Below are 6,000 nucleotides of genomic sequence, written 5' to 3'. Positions count from 1 at the left end.
AGGAGCTGTCCTCGGTGGAAGAGGACAGCAAGGTCTCCCCAGGGGACGGAACACATGAGGAGAAGCTGTCCCCCCTGGAAGATAACATTGTGGTGGTTTCAGGGGACAACCTGACTGATGAGGAGCTGCCCAAAGTGGAGGAGGCCATTGAGCTTGGTCCAGAGGACAGCACGGCTCTTCCCCCAGAGGGGCCCAGCTCTGCCAGCCCCGTGGGCACAGAGGAGGCAGCAGGGGCAGCCGCAGCCCTGCCCAGCTCCTCTCCTGCACCGGGCCATCCCACAGAGCCCGAGCCGGCAGCTGCTGCCCGGTGCGGAGCTGCTGAGAAGGCGGCAGCGGGGTCAGTGCTGGCAGTGCCCCAGAGGATGAATGGCTCCAATGAGGAAATGAAATTTTGGCAGTTCTTGGATGACCTGGAGCCTTTCCTCGTTGGAGACCCAGAGCGGTCCCAGGAGGTGTGTGACTGTGAACGATGCATGGGGGAAGATCTGTCCCACACCGAGAACAGCACCGGGACCAAGCCCTTGGCCCCAGAGGAGGATGAGTGGGGCGAGGTGAACATCCTGGAGCTGCTCCCAGAAGACGATAAAGACCAGAAATGGAAACTTTTTGGGGCAGACGGGCTCCCAGTGCCTTTCCCTCAGGAGGCCTGGGCCGAGTGCCCGGCACAGGAGCCGTGCAGCCAAGGGCCGGCGCCTGCCCCGCACAGCCCCCCCGGCCCCTGCCCTGCCCCGCTGGGATTCCCGGCCCCCGGGGAGCAGCCGCAGTGGGCAGGGGCAGAGTCAGAGCTGTCCCTGGAAGGCAGCCAGGAGACCTCGGCTGGGGACAGTGACTGGGACGCCTCCCGTGAGGAAGGGGAAAGAGAGTCAGAGCTGTCCCAATGGAGAGACTCTTCTCTGGAAGAAGTGTCCCAGCTGGAGGATGATGTGAGCTCCAGCTCTTGGGACTTCTTGGGAGCCACTGTGGGCCCAGAGAAGGAGGAGGACAGCCAGGCTTGTCCCGCAGAGGGGCCCAGCTCTGTCAGCCCCGTGGGCACAGAGGAGGCAGCAGAGGCAGCCCCTGCCCTGGGCAGCGCCTCTCCTGCCCCGGGCCGTGCCACGGAGGCCGAGCCGGCAGCTGCTGCCCGGGCCGGAGCTGCTGAGGAGGCGGCAGCGGGGGCGGCGCCTGCCCCGCACAGCCCCCCCGGCCCCTGCCCTGCCCCGCTGGGATTCCCGGCCCCCGGGGAGCAGCCGCAGTGGGCAGGGGCCGAGTCAGAGCTGGCAGGGTCAGAGCTGTCCCTGGAAGGCAGCCAGGAGACCTCGGCTGGGGACAGTGAGCCCTGCCCTGAGTGGGACATCTACAGTGTGGGAGAGGAAGAGGAGTGGGCAGTGGCAGGGTCAGAGCTGGCAGGGCCACGGCCGTTCCTGGGAGGCAGCCAGGAGACATCGCCTTTTTCCAGTGAGCCCTGCAGTGAGAGAGACATCAACAGCGAGAGAGAGGAAGAGGAAGGTGAAGTAAAGTCCCTGCCGTCACTGCTGTGGGCAGACTCCTCTCTGGAAGAGGTGTCCCAGCTGGCAGCCCCTGCCCTGGCCAGCGCCTCTCCTGCCCCGGGCTGTCCCACGGAGGCCGAGCCGGCAGCTGCTGCCCGGGCCGGAGCTGCTGAGGAGGCGGCAGCGGGGGCGGCGCCTGCCCCGCACAGCCCCCCCGGCCCCTGCCCTGCCCCGCTGGGATTCCCGGCCCCCGGGGAGCAGCCGCAGTGGGCAGGGGCCGAGTCAGAGCTGGCAGGGTCAGAGCTGTCCCTGGAAGGCAGCCAGGAGACCTCGGCTGGGGACAGTGAGCCCTGCCCTGAGTGGGACATCTACAGTGTGGGAGAGGAAGAGGAGTGGGCAGTGGCAGGGTCAGAGCTGGCAGGGCCACGGCCGTTCCTGGGAGGCAGCCAGGAGACATCGCCTTTTTCCAGTGAGCCCTGCAGTGAGAGAGACATCAACAGCGAGAGAGAGGAAGAGGAAGGTGAAGTAAAGTCCCTGCCGTCACTGCTGTGGGCAGACTCCTCTCTGGAAGAGGTGTCCCAGCTGGCAGCCCCTGCCCTGGCCAGCGCCTCTCCTGCCCCGGGCTGTCCCACGGAGGCCGAGCCGGCAGCTGCTGCCCGGGGCGGAGCTGCTCAGGAGGTGTTGCCTGGTGCTGCCCAGGCCAGGAAACGTCCCTCCCGCTTCAGGCGGGCGCTGCGGGCGCTGCGGGGGCTGTTCCGCTGTCCCTGCCTGAGGCCGCGGCCCGAGGAGTAAAACAAATTAGTAAAAGAAGCCAAAAAGATGAAGGAGATGAGGAAGAAGAAGATGAAGAAGGCAGTGAAGTGAAGATGAAGATGATGATGGAGACAAGACCATGAAGACCGAGTTGGAAAAGATAATGAAGAAGAAGCCGCCTGTCTCAGTTTTGAGACAAATTGAAGAGAGGATACTCCTGAATGAAATGTCTCCTCTCAAGGCTTCCAGCAATTGCCCTCCACAAAAAGAAAATGCATACCAAGAGAGGAAAGTAGCAAAACCCAAATGCAAGAGTTTATTACGACAGAATGCTCACAGAAATCTCTCCCCTGGCCCCCGAAGACCCAAAATTCCTGGAGAACGGGGCGAACGTTGGAGCAATTCCCCTCCCCAGCTTGGGGTGCGAGATGGCAGCGGCTTTCCCGCTGAGGGCGGTGCAGCTTCCCCAGAGCAGTTCCATGCAGCAGCAGGCACAGCCCTGGCGGCTCTCTGGGCTCCCGCACCTCCTGTCCAGGGCAGCCAAAGCAGCGGGGCTGGAGTCTCTGGCTGTGCTTTCTGTGCCCGCCGGGGCTCCTTGATGCTTGGGGCTGGAACGGGACGGCCCCGCTGCCGCCGGTGCCGCTGCTCTGGTGTGGGAGCAGCCGCTGTTGGGTTCAGCTGGAGGGGCTGAAAGATCGCTGCTGCAGCTCCTCCAAGGCAGGCAAGGGAAAAGCTTTTGCATGGGCCGGCAAAGCCAAGCAAGCCAAGCAAAACTGCAGCAGGCAGAGGCAGGAACAGCTGGGCAGTGAGGCTTGGAAAATGGGCAGCCAAGGAGCCCAAAGCTCTTCCCTTGCCCGCCCCACACACACCCGGCCCCGGGCCTGGAAGGTGCAGCAACCATTTCTGGAGCACAAAGCAGAGGCTCCTGGAACGGACTCTCAGCACAAACCACTGCAAGACAACGGCAAAGAAGACAAACTCAAAGAAGACCAAGAAGATGAAGACGACAAAGAGGAAGAAGACAAAGAGAAAGACAAAGACAAAGACGGAGAAGACAAGGCCGAGAAGGCTTATTGAAGGATCCTTAGAAGAAGAATAGGAATAAGAATTTAGAAATCCTTAGAAAAAGAAGAGTACTAGGAATAGGAATAAGAATTTAAAATATGTAGAAGAAAAAACGAATAGGAATAGAAATAAGTATAGGAATAGGAATAGGAATACAAGTTTAAAAATACAAAGAAGTAGTAAAGAAGAAGACTAGTAAGAGTAGTATGAAGACGAAGAATAAGATTAAGAAGCATAAGAATAGAAAAATGAAGAGAAAATTGAATGAATAAATAAAACTAGAAAAATTATAATTTTATTTAATATTGTATATTAATATTATAGTCTATGATATAAAAAAAGTAATGGAACATATACTCAAATTAGCATATATTCTAATGTCCCAACACTGTTCCCGTTCTTGAAGAATCTGTGTGTTTTATAATAAAGTTTCTAAAAAGGCACAAGAACAGAGTGCCCAGATTTCATTTGCTGTCGCTCAGCGGTGCCGATGCATTTCCCCAGGCAGTGGCACGGAGTCCCCTGTGAGCAGGGAGTGCTGAGCCTCAGCCCGGCGGGAGAGTTGCCGGCCAGGCGGGCAGGGCAGGGCTGGCGCTGCTCTCTGCAGGCCAACTGAAGGCGCCCGTTGGGGCCGGCTGAGAGAGAGCTGTGCTGGGAGAGAGCCCTTGGCAGCGGGGCTGTGCAGCCGCCAGAGCGGAGCCAGCACAGCCCCGCGGGGACGCTGCCCGCGGCCCGGCAGCCCGGCTGCCTCAGAAGGGCAGCGCCGGTTGGGCGTGGGCCAGGAGCAAGGGCTGCTCTGTGCCGGGCTTGCTGTGCCTGTGGAGGTGCTGCAAAGGCTCTTCTCCCCATTTTCACTTCTAGTTTGCACCCAGAACATGCAGCAGAAGGAACTTGCTGCTAAACCAGTGGCTGAAGCCTTGCCACCTCTGCTCCCTGTCCCTGCCCAGGGCCTGCTCAGCAGAAAGCAGCTGTGGAGTCACTTCTGGAGTCCGTACAACTCCTACACGACGCAGCGCTTGGGGCTGGCAGGGACCTTACAGCTCATGGAGTTCCAGCCGTTTATCTCCTGCTCTGGGTCTCTCTAACAAGAATTTTCTCTTTCTCTCCCTTCCTCACACTTCTTGCGCAGTCAAATCTGTATTGTTGAATAAATTCCGCAGTTGCGCTCCTATGGTCCCATTTGCCCCTTAATTGGGGCAGAGCCATCTCCCCCTCATTGCATGGTGACACATGGGCAGGGACACCTTCCACTATCCCAGGCGGCTCCAAGAACCATCCATGTTTTCATTGTTTTAGGAGAACTTTCACAGAATCCCAGGATCACAGTGCCAGGGCCGGGAGCTTCTGCTCAGCCCCTGCAGCAGCTCCGTGTGGGACAGCAGGGCCGGGTCCTGCCTAGCCCCGGGTGGCGCCGCTGCCGTCCCGGTGAGGCCGCGCTCGGAGCGGCCCCGCGGCGCTGCCGGGCCCTGCTCTGTCCCTGGGCTCGGGGCTGTGTCCCAGCTGGGCCCTGCTCTGTCCCTGGGCTCGGGGCCGTGTCCCTGCTGGGCCCTGCTCCGTCCCTGGGCTCGGGGCCGTGTCCCTGCAGGGCCCTGCTCTGTCCCTGGGCTCAGGGCCGTGTCCCTGCCGGGCCCTGCTCCGTCCCTGGGCTCAGGGCCGTGACCCTGCAGGGCCCTGCTCTGTCTCTTGGCTCGGGGCCCTGTCCCTGCAGCCCTGCAGGGCCCTGACCTGTGGGCACACGCAGCCGGGATTGCTTGTGGCCTTGCTGGTTGCTGTTTCCGTTTCCAGCAGGAGCCACCAAGGGGACTGTCAGCAGCTTGGGGTTTATTGTCAAATCCTGTGGTGCATAGAATGTCAGAAAATAAAGATAGTGCAGAAGGTAGTCTCACACCTGAGGAGTTGCAGCTGTACTAATGACCAAAGATTAAGAACAAGCCTGCCCTTCATAAGCCACAGCTGTGTCCAATAAGATGATGAGCGCCACAAAAGAGTGGGTTAGCTGGTTGAGGAGAGAGTTGGAGTTTGTTGGCTGTGCTGTACAGAAGACAGATTCAGTGCTGTGAGGAATTGCCCATGAGAAATCACCAAGAAAGTACAGAACCTTTGCAATAAGATGACAACAACATCTCACACAGCTGGGCCCAGGGGTAACATTGTGGCAGCCAAGCCCAGCCCCTGGGGCCGCCGTCCCAGTGCATTTGGAAGGGCACGGACACAATTTCAGCGCCGTCTGTCTTTGTGCTCTGTGAAAAATGGTTTTGTGATTTGTGTTCATTGGTAATTGTATGTGCTGTGTCAAAAAGAGACGCACAGAACGGCTTTGAAACTTTCTGATCCAATAGCTAAGTAAAGCATGAAAATAAAAGAGGTATAGTAGAGTAAAAGAGATGAAGTGACAAGACGACTGATGCTTAAAAAAATAGAGGAAGTTATGGAAAAGCAAAGAGATATTGCACGAAAGCAACTAAACGCTTGTGTATAACGAAGAGCTTGATGCCCTTAACCAAATCACGTAGCAGATCCAGTGTAAGGCCTCCCTCCAGGCAAGGATAAAAAGGAAGCCAATGAGCACGTGGAAAGATGATGAAATTGCTGATCACAGCTTCTTGATATTTGCTCACTGGAACTAACTAAAGACATTGGAAAATGCTTGGTAGGCCTAAAACCTGTAGAACGACTTTGCCCCAGTTGTAAGCGGTGTGTGCCGTGAGTAGAGCAG

Source organism: Zonotrichia albicollis, chromosome 2 (assembly GCF_047830755.1).
Source record: "Zonotrichia albicollis isolate bZonAlb1 chromosome 2, bZonAlb1.hap1, whole genome shotgun sequence".
NCBI classification, from domain to species: Eukaryota; Metazoa; Chordata; class Aves; order Passeriformes; family Passerellidae; genus Zonotrichia; species Zonotrichia albicollis.
The sequence above is the reverse complement of the archived record's forward strand: the minus strand, read 5'-3'. Positions refer to the sequence as shown.